The sequence below is a fragment of the Heterodontus francisci genome, chromosome 27, assembly GCF_036365525.1.
Source record: "Heterodontus francisci isolate sHetFra1 chromosome 27, sHetFra1.hap1, whole genome shotgun sequence".
Classification (NCBI taxonomy): domain Eukaryota; kingdom Metazoa; phylum Chordata; class Chondrichthyes; order Heterodontiformes; family Heterodontidae; genus Heterodontus; species Heterodontus francisci.
In genome coordinates this window covers 67,598,276-67,618,993 of record NC_090397.1, presented here as the reverse complement: position 1 = coordinate 67,618,993, position 20,718 = coordinate 67,598,276, and the positions used below count along the sequence as shown (strand labels likewise).

Below are 20,718 nucleotides of genomic sequence, written 5' to 3'. Positions count from 1 at the left end.
AACTGACCTCGTTTGCACTGTTTGTATTTTTTGACTTGTTGCTGTTTAGAACTGTTTGATAATGTATTTTTTACAGATTTTTATGAATAAAGTATATTTTGGAAATTAAAAAAAATAAGTGTAGGTCGTGAAAGGCACTGGATAAAGAACAGCGCTGTCTTTCTTTCTCTAACATTGGATCGGAATGAAAAAGTTACATTATTTGGAACTTTTAACCTGTGCTTTAGGGAACAGCTGACAAAATAATACTTTTTTGTACCTCTCATTCTCCATCTCCACATGAATCTCTTAACCCTCAAGAAGTGCATGTAATACATACCAGAGTGAATTAATATATATAAAACATCAAGGGTTATTGTTCGCCTGGTAATATTACACATGTCGCATTAGAGCACGTTTGTAAACAATACATAGCCAGCTTAGATTTGCCAATCAGTATTATTTTAATGTGGTGGCAATCCATATTGTGTTAAATCTTGGCCGGTGATAGAATTCTTGTTGCGTTTTGTCTTTTATAACAAAACCTGCTTATTACATGTTTATTTTAAAATCTAGTCGCTGACATGGAAACTCAGCTACAAAGACTCATGGACTGTCCCTCCCCTGCCTGTAACTTGTCTTCCTTGACTCTCAGCACCAAGAAAACTGTGGTCATGGGACAAGGAGTCACATCTCTGCCCCTGATCGCAGTAAATAACTCCCCACTGGAAGTGGTTAGAAAATTCTGCTACCTTGGGTCCACGGTGACAGACAATCTGTCCCTTGATGCAAAGCTCGATACACGCACTGTGAAAGCAGCAACCACTTTGGTCGACTTGCGAAATGTGTGTGGGATAACACCAAGCTGATCCTTAGGGCCAAGCTGATGGTTTATAAGGCCTGTGTTCTCGGCACCTTGCTGTGTGGCTGTGAAACATGGACAACTTACAGCTACCAGGAAAAGAAGCTCAATAATTTCCATCTTATAGAGCCAGAGAGTCACAAAAGGCACAGAAGGAGGCCATTTGGTCCATCAAGTTCATGTCACCATCTGTGGCGCATTATGGGTATATCCTGGCTGGACAAAATCACAAATGTGACAGTGCTGTCAAAGGCTGAGCTCCCAAGTGTGTTGGCACTAATCAAACAGAGGTGGCTTCAGTGGATCGGACACATCTGCAGTATGGAAGACAGTCACATACCCAAGCACCTTCTGTAAGGTGAATTAGCTGGGGCCAGACGGCCAGTGGGGCACCCAAAGCTCCGCTTCAAGGATGCTTGCAAGCATGACATGAAGAGCCTAAATGTCGGCTATCGCAGATGGGAGTCACCAGCTGGCGAAAGAGGGAAATGGCGACAAGTCCTGTCGACTGGTGTGCAATACCATGACGACCAGTAGCTACAGCAGCTTGGCAACTGGTGCTAATGTCAAAAAAAACAACTCACAGCGTCACTTGGCAGGTTCACGTGAAGCACTTGTGGCAGAATCTGCCTCTCAAGGATTAGCCTTCACAGCCATCAGCAAAGGTGCACCAAGAGAAGACACCCCACCTAAATGGATTGTTTGCTGTGCGTCCATCATCTTTCGTAGATGGAAGGATGCCAACCAATCATTTTAAAATTAAGGTAACTGCAGGAAAACAACATGGCAACAGCTTCCACTTAGAAAATATCACATCCCTTAAAGCACAACCATTCTGACAATTGTTAAAAACAAAGAACAAAGAACAGTACAGCACAGGAACAGGCCAGTCGGCCCTCCAAGCCTGCGCCGATCTTGATGCCTGCCTAAACTAAAACCTTCTGCACTTCCGGGGGCTGTATCCCTCTATTCCCATCCTATTCATGTATTTGTCAAGATGCCTCTTAAACGTCTCTATGGTACCTGCTTCCACCACCTACCCCGGCAACAAGTTCCAGGCACTCACCACCCTCTGTGTAAAGAACTTGCCTCGCACATCCCCTCTAAACTTTGCCCCTCTCACCTTAAACCTATGTCCCCTAGTAACTGACTCTTCCACCCTGGGAAAAAGCTTCTGACTATCCACTCTGTCCACGCCGCTTATAACTTTGTAAACCTCTATCATGTCGCCCCTCCACCTCCGTCGTTCCAGTGAAAACAATCCGAGTTTATTCAACCTCTCCTCATAGCTAATGCCCTCCAGACCAGGCAACATCTTGGTAAACCTCTTCTGTACCCTCTCCAAAGCCTCCACGTCCTTCTGGTAGTGTGGCGACCAGAATTGCACACAATATTCTAAGTGTGGCCGAATTAAAGTTCTGTACAGCTGCAGCATGACTTGCCTATTTTTATACTCTATACCCCGACCGATGAAGGCAAGCATGCTGTATGCCTTCTTGACTACCTTATCCACCTGCGTTGCCACTTTCAGTGACCTGTGGACCTGTACGCCCAGATCTCTCTGCCTGTCAATACTCCTAAGGGTTCTGCCATTTACTGTATACTTCCCACCTGCATTGGACCTTCCAAAATGCATTACCTCACATTTGTCCGGATTAAACTCCATCTGCCATTTCTCCGCCCAAGTCTCCAACCGATCTATATCCTGCTGTATCCTCTGACAATCCTCATCATTATCCGCAACTCCACCAACCTTTGTGTCGTCCGCAAACTTACTAATCAGACCGGCTACATTTTCCTCCAAATCATTTATATATACTACAAACAGCAAAGGTCCCAGCACTGATCCCTGCGGAACACCACTAGTCACATCCCTCCATTCAGAAAAGCACCCTTCCACTGCGACCCTCTGTCTTCTATGACCGAGCCAGTTCTGTATCCATCTTGCCAGCTCCCCTCTGATCCCGTGTGACTTCACCTTTTGTACCAGTCTGCCATGAGGGACCTTGTCAAAGGCTTTACTGAAGTCCATATAGATAACATCCACTGCCCTTCCTTCATCAATCATCTTTGTCACTCCCTCAAAAAACTCAATCAAGTTAGTGAGACACGACCTCCCCTTCACAAAACCATGCTGCCTCTCGCTAATAAGTTCATTTGTTTCCAAACGGGAGTAAATCCTGTCCCGAAGAATCCTCTCTAATAGTTTCCCTACCACTGACGTAAGGCTCACCAGCCTATAATTTCCTGGATTATCCTTGCTACCCTTCTTAAACAAAAGAACAACATTGGCTATTCTCCAGTCCTCTGGGACTTCACCTGTAGCCAATGAGGATGCAAAGATTTCTGTCACGGCCCCAGCAAATTCTTCCCTTGCCTTCCTCAGTATTCTGGGGTAGATCCCATCAGGCCCTGGGGACTTATCTACGTTAATGCTTTGCAAGACACCCAACACCTCTTCCTTTTTGATAATGAGATGACTGAGACTACTTACACTCCCTTCCCTAGGCTCATCATCCACCAAGTCCTTCTCCTTGGTGAATACTGATGCAAAGTACTCATTTAGTACCTCGCCCATTTCCTCTGGCTCCACACATAGATTCCCTACTCTGTCCTTGAGTGGGCCAACCCTTTCCCTAGTTACCCTCTTGCTCTTTATATACATATAAAAAGCCTTGGGATCTTCCTTAATCCTGTTTGCCAATGACTTCTCATAACCCCTTTTAGCCCTCCTGACTCCTTGCTTAAGTTCCTTCCCACTGTCTTTATATTCCTCAAGGGATTCGTCTGTTCCTAGCCTTCCAGCCCTTATGAACGCTTCCTTTTTCTTTTTGACGAGGCTCACAATGTCCCGTGTTATCCAAGGTTCCCGAAACTTGCTAAACTTATCCTTCTTCCTCACAGGAACATGCTGGTCCTGGATTCTAATCAACTGACGTTTGAAAGACTCCCACATGTCAGATGTTGATTTACCCTCAAACAGCCGCCCCCAATCTAAATTCTTCAGTTCCTGCCTAATATGGTTATAATTAGCCTTCCCCCAATTTAGCACCTTCACCCGAGGACTACTCTTATCCTTATCCACAAGTACCTTAAAACTTATGGAATTACGGTCACTGTTCCCGAAATGCTCCCCTACTGAAACTTCGACCACCTGGCCGGGCTCATTCCCTAATACCAGGTCCAGTACGGCCTCATCCCTAGTTGGACTATCTACGTATTGTTTCAAGAAGCCCTCCTGGATGCTCCTTACAAATTCTGCCCCATCCAAGCCCCTAGCACTAAGTGAGTCCCAGTCAATATAGGGGAAGTTAAAATCACCCACCACTACAACCCTGTCACCTTTACATCTTTCCAAAATCTGTCTACATATCTGCTCCTTTACCTCCAGCTGGCTGTTGGGAGGCCTGTAGTAAACACCCAACATCGTGACTGCACCCTTCCTATTCCTGAGCTCCACCCATATTGCCTCGCTGCATGACCCCTCCAAGGTGTCCTCCCGCAGTACAGCTGTGATATTCTCCTTAACCAGTAATGCAACTCCCCCACCCCTTTTACATCTCCCTCTATCCCGCCTGAAGTTTCTAAATCCTGGAACATTTAGCTGCCAATCCTGTCCTTCCCTCAACCAAGTCTCTGTAATAGCAACAACATCATAGTTCCAAGTACTAATCCAAGCTCTAAGTTCATCTACCTTACCTGTTATACTTCTTGCATTGAAACAAATGCACTTCAGACCATCATTCCCGCTGTTCTCCGCAACATCTCCCTGCCTGCTCGTCCTCTTAGTCTTACTGGCCTTATTTACTAGTTCCCCTTCATTTATTTCACTTGCTGTCCTACTGCTCTGGTTCCCACCCCCCTGCCACACTAGCTTAAACCCTCCCGAGTGACGCTTGCAAACCTCGTAGCCAGGATATTTGTGCCCCTCCAGTTTAGATGCAACCCGTCCTTCTTGTACAGGTCCCATCTGTGCCTGAAGAGATCCCAATGGTCCAGATATCTGAAACCCTCTCTTCTACACCAGCTGTTCAGCCACGTGTTTAGCTGCACTATCTTCCTATTTCTAGCCTCACTGGCACGTGGCACAGGGAGTAATCCCGAGATTACAACCATAGAGGTCCTGTGACTGTGTGGGTTTTCACTGGGTGCTCCAGTTTCCTCCCACAGCCAAAGACTTGTGGGTTGATAGGTAAATTATAAATTGCCCCTAGTGTAGGTAGGTGTTGGGAATATGGGATTACTGTAGGGTTAGTATAAATGTTGGTCGGCACAGACTTGGTGGGCCGAAGGGCCTGTTTCAGTGCTGTATCTCTAAATAAAATAAAATAAACATCACACAAACAGATTATTTGGTCATTATCGCATTGCTGTTTGTGGGAGCTTGCTGTGCACAAATTAGCTGCCATGTTTCCTACATTACAACAGTGTCTACACTTCAAAAGCACTTAATTGGCTGTAAAGCGCTTTGGGATGTCTGGCGGTCATGAAAGGTGCTATATAAATGCAAATCTTGTGAAAAGCATTTAACAAAATGTTGAAAGACATCGTGCAGCTCGTGCCTCCTGTACTGGTGGAGTTGTGCCTGGCTCTCTCTGCCATCTCTTGATTTGGGTAATGCTGCAAGGTTAAAGTGCTGCTCAGTTTTGCAACAAGCAGGGAGTCACATGTTTGTGTTGCACAATCTGAAGCCGCACTTTCTGGGAAATGTTTCGAAAACCACGGCACCCTTTCAGCAGTATTTCATGTTGGTTTTGAGATAAAGATTAAAGGCGACCGCTGAGGATTAAATTCAGTTTCAAACTCATATTTGATCTTGGAAAACTAAGTTGAAAATTCTGGAAATGCATGAAAGTCAAAGTTGAGGTAATGTGTGTTTTTTCCAACCTTACACAACTAGTAGCTATTATAGCACACAGTACATTCATTCTTGTGACATTTAATTTATCCAGTTTCCTAATTGCATTATCATTCCTGGCCTTGTTGACCAATCCACCAATGTTTCAATTTTTTAATTCTTATCTTCCGGTTCCACTCTGCTTCCTACTTCTGTAATCTCTTGGTGTCGTAAATAGTGAGGAGGAAAGCCTTGGATTACAGAATGATATAGATGGGCTGGTAAGATGGGCAGAGTAGTGGCAAATGGAATTTAATCTGACAAGTGTGAGGTGACGCATTTTGGGAGGACAAACAAGGCAAGGGAATATACAATGGGTGGTAGGACCCTAGGAAGTACTGAGGGTCAGAGGGACCTTGGTGTACTTGTCCATAGAGCACTGAAGGCAGCAGCACAGGTAGATAAGGTGGTTAGGAAGGCATATGGGATACTTGCCTTTATTAGCCGAGGCATAGAATATAAGAGCAGGGAGGTTATGATGGAGCTGTATAAAACTCTAGTTAGGCCACAGCTGGAGAACTGTGTACAGTTCTGGTCACCACACTATAGGAAGGATGTGATTGCACTGGAGACAGTGCAGAGGAGATTCACCAGGATGTTGCCTGGGCTGGAGCATTTCAGCAATGAAGAGAGACTGGATAGGCTGGGGTTGTTTTCCTTAGAGCAGTGAAGGCTGAGGGGCGATATGATTGAGGTATACAAAATTATGAGGGGCATTGATAGGTTAGATAGGAAGAAATGTTTTCCCTTAGCAGAGGTGTCAATAACCAGGGGGCATAGATTTAAGGTAAGGGGCAGGAAGTTTAAAGGAGATTTGAGGAAAGGTTTTTTCACCCAGAGGGTGGTTGGAATCTGGAACACACTGCCTGAAGAGTCGATAGAGGCAGGAACCCTCACAACATTTAAGAAATATTTAGATGAGCACTTGAAACGCCATAGCATACAAGGCTACGGGCCAAGTGCTGGAAAATGGGATTAGAATAGATAGGTGCTTGATGGCCGGCACAGACACGATGGGCCGAAGGGCCTGTTTCTATGCTGTATAACTCTATGACTCTATGACTCTCCTCCAGTCCAACAAACCTCCAAGAATTCTATGGGCTGGATTTTATTCCAGTGACGGGATCCCAGTGGTGGGCTGGAAGGCGGGGATGGGTGAGGGGTGATCTCCATCGGACCCCTATTGCAATCTCAAGGTGCTATCCCTTTAAAGGATGAGTTCCTGCCGCCAGAGATGACGGCTAATCGGAGGGTGGGCAGTTCTGCAGTATCGGCAGCGAAACCAGGAGTGGTGGCTTCTGCTGGTATTGCAGCAGGTCCGCAGTGCCAAGTTGGAGGAGATCCCAGGACATAGGTAAGTGTTCCAGTGATCATCAACACAAGCTTGAGGAACAATACCTCATTTACTGATTTGGCACGCGACAGCCTACTGGACTGAACATTGGTGGCCCTTTTTTACTTTTATTTTATTTTATTTTGTTTCATCATTTTTTTTTAACCATGCACCTGCCCACTAGTTTTTTTCATGTTTGTGCTTTTGGCTAGGGCTGTTCATTATTCTGTCATTTAACACCCTCTCTGCACTAACACTTTGTCTTTGACTACACCATTAACATACTCTTTGCCTTTGCCCCATGACCTCCTTATCAGTTATTCTCTGTGATCCTCTGTCCTATCAACACCTTCCCTTTTGTTTTCTTTTCCCCCACCTCCACTTTATTTGCTTAAAGCCTATTACATTTCTAACCTTTGCCAGTTCTAATGAAAGGTCACTGACCTGAAACGTTAACTCTGCTTCTCTCTCCACAGGTGCTGCCAGACCCTAGTCCTGGAGTTCCCTACCCGAACCTCCCCACCTCTCACCTCTTGTAAATCACTTCTTAAAACCCAGTTCTTTGACCAAGCCTTTAATCACCCATCCTAATGTAACCCTCTTTGGCTTGGTGTCAATATTTGATCTACACTCCTGTGAATCGCCTTGGGATGTTATCCTGTTTTAAAGGTGCTATATAAATGCAAATTGTTGTTGATTTGGAACCAATATTTTGAACTGTAAAGTTGCAAACTACAGGGTCTCATTTGGTCAAATTAACTTCCAGATGTTGGTGATGGAAACCTAAAACCGAATGGAACCTCTGTGGCAGACATGGCAATTCGATGCCTGAGCCAGGCAGGTTTTTTGTGCTCTGGAGAGCTATTGATGATTGACCTGACTCATTGGGTCCCAGAGAGAGAGAGACACCTGTCACCGGGTGCTGCAATTTTCCGAACAGGTTTTCCAATGCCGTTCCACGGATTGAGTTCTGACCCGCTGGAGCAGCCATCAGCCAAGTAAGTTACATTGCAGTGGGAGCACCACTTTTAAAAAAGAGCCTGAATATTAACAGGGGCCTATTGCCTGAAACAGCATTGGACACCCAGTGTTAGGTCATCATTGGCGTTACCACGGCAGTAAGGAGACCTATTAGATTTTGAGGTTGGTACTGTCCCATTATTGCCAGGTGAAGAACATGCAAACATAAGAAACAGGAGCAGGAGTCGGCTATATTGCCCCTGGAGCCTGCTCCGCCATTCAATACGACCATGACAGATCCTCGACCTCAACTCCACCTTTCCGCCCATCCTCATTTCTCTTTGATTCCCTCAGAGTCCAAAAATCTATTGATGTTGGTCTTGAATAAACTTAGTGACTGAGCACCCATAGCTCTCTGGGATCGAAAATTCCAAAGATTCACAATCCTTTGAGTGAAGAAATTTCTCCTCATCTCAATCCTAAATGGCCTGCTCCTTGTCCTGAGTCTTTGCCCCCTAGTTCTAGATGCTCCAGTCAGGAAAAACAACCTCTCAGCATCTACCCTGTTAAGCTCTCTGAGGATCTTGTATGTTTCAATGAGATCACTTCTCATTCTTCTAAATTCCAGAGAGTATATCCTGCTACAAAAGACAGTCAAAATCGCCACCCAATATGTGTAACATGGGATTTAAGAAATAACACTTTAATGTAGAACTAGATTGTCTTTGTAAGCTCTTCTTGATGACTTGCATTTCTAATTACAGGGTGGAAACTCAACAAAAGGAAAAACAAGACTTATTAAAGACTGTACCATGTTGTTGTGTGTTGGGTATACTATATCTCCTGTACAGTGTTATGTCTATCCTGTGTCGCAGATAATCCTGTTATGTCTGTTCTCTGTTGTGCCAGTTGTGTCCTTGGACTGGATACCAATTGTAAAAATACTATCAAACTCCACAAGGGCAAGTTACATAAATATATGTATGATAAATAATCTCAATAATAATGCCAAGTCAACAGAGAATAGAGTGTAATGCAGTCTGTATTAAAATAAAACCTTGATACTGAAGATTAAAGAAGAAATAGTGTTCTCCAGTATCTACATTCAGAGACTTTTGATGATTACGATTCTTACAGTCACCATGACCCCATTCAGAAAGAAATGACTGTATTGGAAGTAACCTCAGTGCTAAACATGCAAACGGTAGTTCAGTTCCGAGGGTCTTAAAAATGATGCTAAGCTGTCGAGGCAGCTATTGAACTCATAAATAGCAGAAATAAAATCCTCTTTCTTGATTATTATAACCACACACAGTAACCACGCTAACTCCCTCAGCTGTCAGTTTTGCTTTCATATGATGGCACACCAATATACACAGCAAGGTTGTCAGAGTGCATCGAGGAAAATGAAACAGAAAATGAAAATTCATGCTCGATGTATGATTCTCCTGACCATAGACCTGAAGTGGGCTCACAATCTAATTTAGTTTGATTGACTGACTGAGCATCTACAGCTCTCTGGGGTAGAAAATTCCAAAGATTCACAATCTTTTGAGTGAAGAAATTTCTTCTCATCTCAATCCTAAAAGGCATTGAGACAAGTGTTCACAGACCTGGCTGATGTCTCATCACCCCATATGTGGCACTGCAAAGGACATTGTAACAACTGAAAATGGTTGAGATGAAAGAAATAAATGGGATACTTCTCAAACATTTTTTTGAATAGTGAAGACCTGTGTTCAGCCTTGTGCCCAGTTGCATGTTTACTCATGGTCTGACTTAAAGGGGAAGTCAATCCGAATTAACGGAAAAAAATGTTTTGGCATTTTCCTCTCAAAAGGCTACCTTGAGTGAATGTCTCAAAGCTATTTTTTGTCAGTTTGGAAACCAAGAGCCAAGATCCAAAGTGCAGAAAGAGTTGGAGAAACGATACATCAACAAGGACTTGCTAGGATCCTTGTGTTTTTAAAAAACTTGTAGGTCGTAAGTGTAATGAGTTCTGAATGTTGTCTTATGCAACATAATAAGATGCATGGAGTCCAATTTTTTGAAGATCTCTAACAGATTTATTAACAGCTAAACTATTATATACAACAGAGCAAACTATTTACAAAACCTTTGTCTGGGTGTTACAGTTGCAGAGTGACATGGCTTGCAGTGACATGAAAATGTCCTGGTACTTAGCTCATTAACATACTGAGATATTAAAGGGACAACACTCACAAAGTGATCATACAACATCCCCTTTCTTTGCAAAGATAAGTCTCGTATGCCACAAGTAAAAACACATAAAATCAGATAGCGTCAAAATTAGTTATACTGGCTGTAGATTATAAAATTTACAAGTATAGAAGCTTAAGAGTCCTTATGTCATTTCAGTGGTTTGCCAACTCTTCCAGATCTGGGTATGGTATAAGCTTCTGGGGATGTGGATTTCACCCTCAGCTGTTTTGGGTTTGCAGACATGTTGTCAATGTGTTGGTTGTTGTCCTGTTGTTCTGTCACACCCTCATCATTGGAGTGTGTTCTTTCGAGTCCGCTGTGCGCAATTGAAGTATTGCACACTTCTCTTTGTTGGCTTTGGTTCCTTCTCAACACATCTAACATCCGCTAGATGTTGTAATCTCATCGGACATAGGCTCACTGCATAGCTTGGATACCTCTGTGGGTAACCATGTTCTCATTGTGGGGTGTATGACCCTGACCATTTGTCCTACGTGTAGCTGAGGTAGTTCCACCCCTGCATGTCAGTCATGCACCATCTTCATTCTCCCTTGTTTTTCGAGCAGTGTCTCCTGTATCTCAGAGAATTTGGACAGATGATGGCTTGGCAGAGTCATTCACACTTGTCTACCAAACATGATCTCTGCTGGTGACGGTAAGCCCATATCCATAGCTCTAGCTCTGAGGTGTAGCACGGCAACACGAAAATTTTGTTTCGTTGTCCTACACTTCAGGATAAGTGATTTGACTGTGACTTCTGACTGCGGCTTTGGAGCCATATTTCTTGCATAGGTGGGCCCAGTGTCCTTTTGCACCGCACACCTTGCACAGGTCTTGAAATGCAGGATAACTTCGCAGTGAGTGAGACAAACCATGCTTATCACACGGCTTGCTTGCTGTTTGCAACCTGGTTATCATGGTAAAACTGTTAGCTGCACCCAAGTTCTTGCAGATGTTGTTGTCCAGCTACAATGGCTTCGTATTTCCTGCCATCTTCTAGCAGTGCATCAATGCTGTGATCTTTCTTTTTCCCTCAGAGGTCTTTTTGAAATGCTCCAATAGGTATTGAGACAATCATCAGCTCCATTGTTAGCTCCGACAGCTCATTTTCTGAAAAATGGCATCTACTGATGAACTGATCTATTGATTCCTGTAGCTGTTGCTGTAAGATGTCAATTCCAGGTGGTGAATTCTAAAATTCACTCTTACCTGAAGCTGATCTTCTAGCCCTTTCCATATCTTTGCAGGATCTTTCTGGTCCTCTTCAGATAAGCCAAAGGTATTAATTCTGTGTAACTCCTCATTTCCAACTGCTATCAGTACCTTTGCAGCTTGTTTCTCTGGTTCTCTAATCACTTAGTCTGTGAAGCATAATTGCATTCTTTGTTTAAAAAGTTTGTATTAGAATAGGACATTAATGGCCTTCCAGTTCATGCTGCGGAATTTGATATCCATCTTACTGCTGTTCTTTTGCTTTCTGGTCTTTACTTAACTTTGTTCAGCTTTGTGTTTAGTATTTATAATAGTATTTATTATAACTTTTCTATTTGTGGTTTGAGACTGGTTTCAAAACTTGTTCTATTCACTCAGCATTGTTCCTCCTTTAAAAAGTTCTCTGTTATTTGGGCTAACTGCTTAGATGGAGAGGAGCAGGTGTTTGACAGTGTTCTCTGTTTCTTTTGCTTTCAACACTTAAGATTGTCTGTTTACACAGCTGCTCAACAGGCAGTTCAATTGCTTTTTTTTTGCTAGAGATTGTTTATGTTCTTCATGCGTGAGTGGTTTAATTTTATTTTAGCTGTGACTGTGTGAATGGGGAATCTTCTTCATGCCCAAGGGATTTAATGATTTTTTAAAAATGTGGCTGCATGAATGGAAACTCTTCTTAATACTTGAGTGTTTTAATGACTTTTAAAAACTTGGGCTGTGTGAATGAATACTCTGCAGTGTTCGGAGGTTTCCCACGCTTTTTTGGGTGCCTCCTGTAATGCGCCAACCTCGATCAGCCTGAGAAAGGAACTGGGTTTTCCCTGGTTTTATTCTGTCCCACAGAGCCTTTGAAAAAAATCAATTTTTTAAGCATGTCAGAGCTTTTTCTTTTTAACTGGGATTCCTTGACCGTCAGCATAATGACTCTCCTGATTGCAGGAATCCACATGCAGCCTGTCATTCTGTGCTCTGTCTCCCATAGATGGAAGTAAGTTCTTTATTCTTTTCACTGGTTGGGCCAGTATTTCTTTTGAAGTTGCTCTCCTTTGACTGTAGGTAGGGCTGTTTTCACAGCTGTTTTACGTATGGTCTTCAATCTTAGATATTGGCTTTTCACCACCGCTGCCACCATGTAATGAGTTCTTTATGTTGTCTTATGCAACATAATGAGATGCATGGAGTCCAGTTTGTTCAAGATCTCTAACAGATTTATTAACAGCTAAAATATTATATACACTACAGAGCAAGCTATTTACAGAACCTTTGTCTGGGCGTTATAGTTGCAGAGTACCTATGGCTTTCAGTCACATGACTATATCCTGGTACATAGCTCATTAACATATGGTGATCTTAAAGGGATAACACTCTCAAAGTGATCATACAACATTAAGTAGGAGGAAGGAGTCAGGAGGTAGGGAGAATGAGGTGTAGAGTAGCATAGTTATGAAATACTGTTTAGTTTGTATAAATTGTAGTCCATATCAACCATGCAACAGGTCATCCAATGAAAAGGGAGTACTAGACAAATTTTTTGATCTACAAGGGGCAGGCAGGAAAGTGGAGTTAAGGCCAACATCAGATCAGCCATGATCTTGTTGAAAGTTGGAGCAGGCTTGAGGGGTCAAATGGCCTATTCCTGCTCCTGTTTCTTACGTTCTCACTCATTTGTAAACTCCAATTATAGGGCAATTATGTGAAATAGCATTGGAAGGTCGCACCTGGTATTTACGGAGCAAAACTGCTTTAGAATTGAGTCTTCAGGAACAAGGAAAGTCAGTTTTACAAGGCGCTACAAGTCCAACTGGAAGAATGAAGGGAGAAGAGACAAGGGGCCTAAAAGTCCCTAAGGTCTCTTCAACTGTCAAAGGTGGCCACCGACTTACACTGGCTCCCAGTCTGGCAGTGCCACCTCCATAGCCTCATCTTGCCCTATCGCAGTAATTTCCTCCAGCCCTACAACTCTCCAAGACCTCTGCACTCCTACATTTCTGGGATAGAGCTGCTAGTGAGTGAGGAGAGGGTCAGGAGAATCCCTTCTCTGGTTGTCCATGGTGATTGTTGCACCATATCTGCCTCCAAATAAGATGTATTACGAAGGTGGAGTGGGACAATGTGGAATATCTCCTCCATCACTAAGTGCAAGAAACTAACAGCCTTCAGTAAGAAGTTTCGAAGCAACAATTTTTTTTGAATGCAAAAAAGCTGAAGGCAAAGCCCATTCTTGTCAATACCACTATGTGCCTTTAACATAAATGATGCATAAATGGCATCTTATTAAGCAGTAGTGCTAGTTGCCTTTATTGGGGGCAGTATGCCACGATCTATATTCAGCACTATGAGAGGGCATCTGCTGTGGAATTTACACTGCTGCACCCTCTTTAGCTGCAGCCAGGAGTAGACACCAGAAAAACCATAGAGGACATTTGGAAGTTGTGCTTTTCGGATGTAGAATGAGGGAATGCATTAGTGTCTATTTTCCCTTAGCAGGAAACAGGGCAAAGAGGAGAGGGAGAAATGCTACAACTTGAAATTTATTTTACAGAGCTAAATAACGAGATACATGAACAGGTAATTTGTTAGCAACGTTAGTTGATGGGGTACATATTGGCCAGGACACTGGGAGAATTCCCCTGCTCTTCTTTGAAATAGTGCCATGGAATCTTTTACATCCACCACAGATGGCAGACAGGACTTCTGCTTAACGTCTTATCCAAAGGACGGCACTTCCGACAATGCAGCACTCCCTCAGTAACTGCACTGGCGTGTCAGTCTGGATTATAAACTCCCGTCTCTGGACTGGAGCTTGAAGCCACAATCTTCTGACTCAGAGCCAAGAGTGCTACTCACAGCACCACAGCTCATACTTGTGGGAAAAAATGTGGCTCAATTTCAGTGAGAGAAAAGAAGTGTAATTGCAATTTACTGTTTGTAAGTCAGGTGGAAAATGCAGCAAGATGGAACTGTGCCTGGAGCAACTCGCTGTGCTGCTGCCTTGGCCTCCGTGGGTATTCCTGCACGTACTGCTCCTCCAATCCAGCCCTACTCAATCCCACATCCTCATGCTTCTTGCCCAGACTGAACATTATTATGACAGGCATCTTTTTTTTAAAGCCGATTACAGTCCTTTCATCTTGCAGGAGTACACAGTCAGAGAATAACTTGGACTAATCGATTAATAATGAAAAACTGCAGCTGTGCAAGAGGAGGCAGCTTCTCAAGGAATACACCTCAGTTCCCAACTGTGTTTCAAAAAAAAGAAAGCCTGTCTGATGTTTTGTGGAGGGGGAGCAGGTGGACATTTGACATTGACCCATTGTTCAATTAACACATGCTTCACGGGTAACCATGCACAGTAGTGGCAAAGAAGAATCTGATTTAAGGCTTGCCAGCCTTGGTTCAGTTGGTAGCACTCTCACCCCTGAGCGAGAAGGTTGTGGGTTCATCCAGCTCCTGTCCCTTGGCCGCTAAACGGTCTCCTAAGCCTCCAATATGGTGGATGAGGTACAGGTGCTCATTACGTGCCAGAAATGTGTCACCCACCACCTTGGTGTAGGCAGAACATTCACATGCAGTGCCTAAGGCTAAAAGAGGCATTAGACACTTTGCATATTCAAATAAGGGATGTAATGCGTGTTTAAGATCAGCTGTCATATTGGGTTGCCATGAACACAGTTGGCGAAGGTCATTGACCTGATTTCTGTTCCTCTCTCCACAGATGTTTCCTCTCTCCACAGATGTTGCCTGGCAATTTCTGTTTTATTTCAGATTTCCAGCATTTGCAGTATTTGGTTTTACTTTGGAATGCTAACTAATCTTGGGGTGCCTGGTTCTGACATTGGGTGCAAACGAGCTTCACCCAGATGAGCACAAACATTTAACCCCTCCTTCCCCTGAAAATATAAGCATTTATGGATTTAAAAAAAGAACTTGTATTTGGCATGAATTTGCAATAAGCAAGCACACACTTGCAACAGACTGTAAGACTGACAACATATGTCTAGAACAAAGAACTGTTTCAATGATGCCTTTCATATTTTTGTTCTGCTGACCTCTGATTAATGAGGACCGGCTCTGCTAGTTGCACTATGTATTGAATATTAAAGGACAGTAAATTCCAGGAGACAGTGCCCCGAATGTTAAGTACTTTATTTTAATTCTAAATAGTCCCTTCTATACAGCTCCTCCATGGATCAGCAATACAGTAGGCATGTTGCATGCTGATGTAAAGCTTGGATCTTCTCCACTGGCACCAACTTTTATAGACTGATCACAAGATGAGTTTTATTTTTACGTTTTTTCTGCCAAGTTCCCGGTGTGGTTGAAAAAGACTGGGAAAAAAATGAGAGAGTTGGTGACAATGACTTTTAAGAGATTTTGCTGGCAGGTTTCAAAGTGAGACAGCAGCATATTTTTATAAATCTAATTAGGTTGGGGCTATATACATACTGTTTTGGCTTTGTGTTGCTTTGAATGGATTGGTGGACAAATGACTTAGTGGCTTGTGGTTTCCATGATTTCCATGCTATAGACTTGCAGAATAAATTTTCAGGAAAACCATAGATGTGAAGAGTTGTCATTACATATAAAAGATAATTAGGTGTATTTCTGGAGAGAGCAGGGGGCTGAAAGATATGATGCGAAGGCATGAACATAGAGTGGTGATTGTTCAGAAAGGAATTGGCTTTATGTGCCCAGTACCCTTCTCCCATTCCTAAAACAATTGCATGTTACCAGAGTTTTTAAAAATTTGTTAATGGGATGTGAGTGTTGCTGGCAAGGCTGGCATTTATTGCCCATCCCTAATTACTGCTGAGAAGGTGGTGGTGAGCTGCCTTCTTGAACTGCTGCAGTCTGTGTGGTGAAGGTACAGGATTTTGACCCAACGACAGTGAAGGAACAGCGATATAGTTCCAAGTCAGGATGGTGAGTGGTTTGAAGGGGAACTAGCAGGTGGTGGTGTTCCCATGCATCTGCTGCCCTTGTCCATCTAGGTGGTAGAGGTCACGGGTTTTCAAGGTGCTGTCGACGGAGACTTGGTGAGTTGCATCTTGTAGATAGTACACACTGTGCGTTGATGGTGGAGGGACTGAATGTTTAAGGTGGTGGATGAGGTGCCGATCAATCTAGGCAAGTAGAGAGTATTCCATCGCACTCCTGACTTGTGCCTTGTAAATGGTGGACAGGGTTTGGCGAGTCAGAGGGTTACAGTTGCTGCAGAATATCCAGCCTATGACTTGCTCCTGTCGCCACAGTATTTATGTGGCTGTTCCAGTTAAGTTTCTGGTCAATAGTGGCCCCCAGGATGTTGATAGTGGGGGATTCAGCTATGGTAATGTCATTGATTGTCAAGGGGAGATGGTTAGATTCTCTCTCGTTTGAGATGGTCATTGCCTGACACTTGTGCGGCGCAAATGTTACTTACCACTTATCAGCCCCAGTTTGAATGTTGTCCAGGTCTTGCTGTATGCAGACATGGTCTGCTTCATTATCTGAGGAATTGTGATACCTGGACTTCAAAGGTTAAATTACAACGTGAGATTACACAAACTAGGGCTGTATTCTTTGGAATTTAGAAGGTTAAGGGGTGATTTGATCAAAGTTCATGATATTAAGCAAATCTGATAGGGTAGATAGAGAGAAACTATTTCTGTTGGTTGGGGAATCTACGACCAGGGGACATAACCTTTTTGACAAACTGGTGAGAAACTAGGAATTGTGGAGAAGCAGAAAGATTTAGGGTCCATGTACAGAAATCACTCAAATGTAGTGGACAGGTACAAAATAATTTCGAAAGGGTAATGGATCGAATGTTAGCCTTCTTCTGAAAGAGGCTGGAATACAAATGAGTTAGAAGTTTTGTTACAGTTGTATAAAGTTCTGGTTTGGCTGCCTCTGCAGCAGTCCATTCAGTGTGGGGCACTGCACCTGAGGAAGGATAGATTGGTCTTGGAGGGGTTGCAGTGCAGGTTCATCAGAATGATGTCAGTACTACGACGGTTAAAAGGAACAGATTACATACATTAGGCTTGTATTCCCTTGAGTATAGAAGATTAAGGAATGATCTGATGAGGTGTTTAAGATGATTAAAGGATTTGATAGGGTAGATAGAGAGAAACTATTTCCTCCGGCGGTGGGTGGGAGAGTCCAGAACAAGGTGCATCACCTTAAAATTAGAGCCAGGTCATTCGGGAGTGATGTCAAGAAGCACTTTTTCCACACAAAGGGTAATGGAACTCTGGAAAACTCTCTCTCAAAAAGCTGTTGAGGCTGAGGTCAATTGACAATTTCAAAACTGAGATTGATAGATTTTTGTTAGGCAAAGGTATTATGGTGAATGGGACCAAGATGGGTAAATGAAGCTGAAAACACAGATCAACCACGATCCAGTTGAACAGGCTCAAATGGGCTGAATAGCCTCCTGCAGTTCCGATGTACTTCCTAAGCCTCATGGTTTGGCTCTTAACAGGATTTCTCCGTATCAGATGCGCCATTAAAGAGTTAAAGATGCTTCGGGATATGAATGCTTTGATTCATTCTTATAAGGAATCTGCTGTTTCTATGGCAACATGTGCTGACTCTGATCATGTGCAAACAGCCCCTCCCACTGTGGTAAAATAGCCAAATCCCTGAGGCAATGAGTCCGGTCACTCACCAAATGGATTCCTCTCAAATACTCTCCTTGTTGAAGACATAGTACATTTCAGAAAAAATTGTTTCTCTTGTTTCTTGGTGACAAGATTTACGTCAACTCCTATTGTGTTTATACAATGCTGCCCCGGTGATAAAAACCAGGAGAGATGTTAAAAATGGGCACTGGCTCACTGTCGCTCATTTCACGCAATCGCACACAGCCAAGATCAACCCTCCCAAACCCGTGACCTTTACCCCCTAGAAGGACAAGGACAGCAGGCACCATGAGTACACCACCACCTGCAAGTTTTCTAAAGACCAGAGTCCCAAAATGGTATTGTGGGATACTAACATACAAACACTGCATGTGCCATTTGAGATTCCTTGCTAACTTAGCGGTGACGTTAACCCATAAAATAAATTCCTATGTTTAAATAACGAGAGAGAACGCTTCTGCAAGCATGTTGAGCATTTGCACGTAAGTATCCCAACAAAAACTATTTCCAGGCTGTGATCTTTGAAAACAATCTCCTTCGGGCCATTTTTCTGTTTTTGATGAAATGTTCTTATTACTTGGCTGAACGGATCAATCCTTTGATGTCCACAGTTGTGGTTTAATCCAAGTGCCAAAAAAGACTACAGGTGGGGAAGGGGTGGGGAATTAAATCTTGACTCTGTCCAAAATCATGAGGGGTCTAGACAAAGTAGATAGAGATAAACTTTTCCCATTGGTGGAAGGGCTAAGAACTGGAAGACAGTAATTTAAATGTGATTAAAAGAATATTAGGTGGCCTGAGGAAAAACATTTTTTATGCAGCGAATAGTTTGGATCTGGAATGCACTGCCTGAGAGTGTGGTGGAGGCAGATTCAAAAGGGAATTGAATACGTACCTAAAGAGACATTTGTAGGGCTACGGGGAAAAGGTGGGGTATGGGACTAGTTGAGTTGCTCTTGCAGAGAGCTGGAATGGACATGACGGGCCGAATAGCCTCCTACTATGCTGTAACCATTCCATGATTCTATGATTTGTGAGATTGCACAAAGCGAGCGACAGTGAGCCAGCAGCCTGCTTTACGTCAACTCCTATTGTGTTTATACAATGCTGCCACGGTGGTAAAAACCAGGAGAGATGTAAAAATGGGCACTGGCTCACTGTCGCTCATTTCACATGATCGCACACAGCCAAGATCAACTCTCCCAAACCCGTGACCGTTACACCATCTTGACTTGGAACTATTTCACTGTTCCTTCACTGTCACTGGGTCAAAATCCTGGAATTCCCTTCCTAACAGCACTGTGGGTGTACCTACCTCACATGGACTGCAGCAGTTCACGAGGATGGCAGACTACCACCTTCTCACTTAGGGATGGGCAATAACTCCTGGCCTTGCCAGCGATGCCCACATCACATGAACAAATATAAAAAAAACCTTTCCACCAAGTACCCAACACATGGCACCAAGTCAAGGGGAAATTTATAAATACTGTTTTTGTGGAAAGATCATGCACAGTCCAAGTTCCTTTACTGTGGTTACTGACACACAGTTTCTATGTGGGAAAGTACAGCATTTGTGCTGATTAATGTTATGCATTGGGCATTAGCTTTACTTTAATTATACTGTATTCCTCCATAGATTTCCACCCCTCCCGAAGGTGCTTTCTCTTTCTGGGGACCACTGGCAATTCCTTGGTAACTCGCCCCCGTGGTCTCCAGTTGTGAGCCTGAACAGAGAGTACAGATAGTTTATCTGACCTTAGAGAGCATCAAGGCTTACCTTAACCCTGTCCTCTCCTGGTGGCACATACTTTCAGTCCATATTGATTGTCAGTGGGAATCCCGAGCGTATTGTCCCATACCTAACCCAGGAATGCTGACATGATCGCTTAACCCAATGCTGCAGCACAGTGGCGCAGTGGTTAGCAACGCAGCCTCACAGCTCCAGCGACTCGGGTTCAATTCTACGTACTGCCTGTGTGGAGTTTGCAAGTTCTCCCTGTGACCATGTGGATTTTTGCCTGGTCCTCCAGTTTCCTCCCACAGCCAAAGACTGTGTTAAGTAAATTGGCCATTATAAATTGCCCCGAGTGTAGGTAGGTGGTAGGGGAATTGAGGGAAGATGGGGATGTCGTAGGAATATGGGATTAATGTAGGATTAGTATAAATGGGTGGTTGATGGTTGGCACAGACTTGGTGGGCCGAAGGGCCTGTTTCAGTGCTGTATCTCTAAATAAATACCACGAACTATGCTTTCACAGCAAGTATGATTTTTCTTACATTGAATATGCAGCACAGAAACAGGCCATTCGGCCCAGCCAGTCCATACCAATGTTTATGCTCCATTAGAACCTCCATTTATCCTTCCTCATCTCACTCTATCAACATAACCTTCCATTCCTTTCTCCCTCATGTACTTATCCAGCTTCGCCATAAATGCATCCTGTTCTTTTCGCCTCCTTGTGGTAGCGATATTTACACAAAGGGTAATGGAAATTTGTAGTCCTGTTGAAAAATCTGAGATTACCCTCCTTTATCTTTCCCCCCTCTCCCTGCCTCTAACAGTTTTGTTTTGGAATTCTCAAACCTCTTTCCCAGAAACAATCCGAAATGGAGGAAAATGTTAAAA

General features: G+C 43.4%; 1 long non-coding RNA gene across 3 annotated transcripts; it reads left to right on the top strand.

The window, feature by feature from the left end:
* The first annotated feature begins 5,571 nt into the window (after positions 1 to 5,571).
* Positions 5,572 to 9,103, top strand: LOC137385043 (uncharacterized). Of its 3 annotated transcripts, none has more exons than XR_010977724.1 (4): positions 5,572 to 5,707; positions 7,548 to 7,740; positions 7,838 to 8,069; positions 8,796 to 9,103. It is a non-coding gene; the product is annotated as an uncharacterized lncRNA (long non-coding RNA). The 3 variants fall into 3 exon arrangements; XR_010977725.1 differs by lacking the exon at positions 5,572 to 5,707 and adding an exon at positions 5,898 to 5,959; XR_010977726.1 differs by lacking the exon at positions 7,548 to 7,740.
* The last annotated feature ends 11,615 nt before the right edge of the window (positions 9,104 to 20,718 follow it).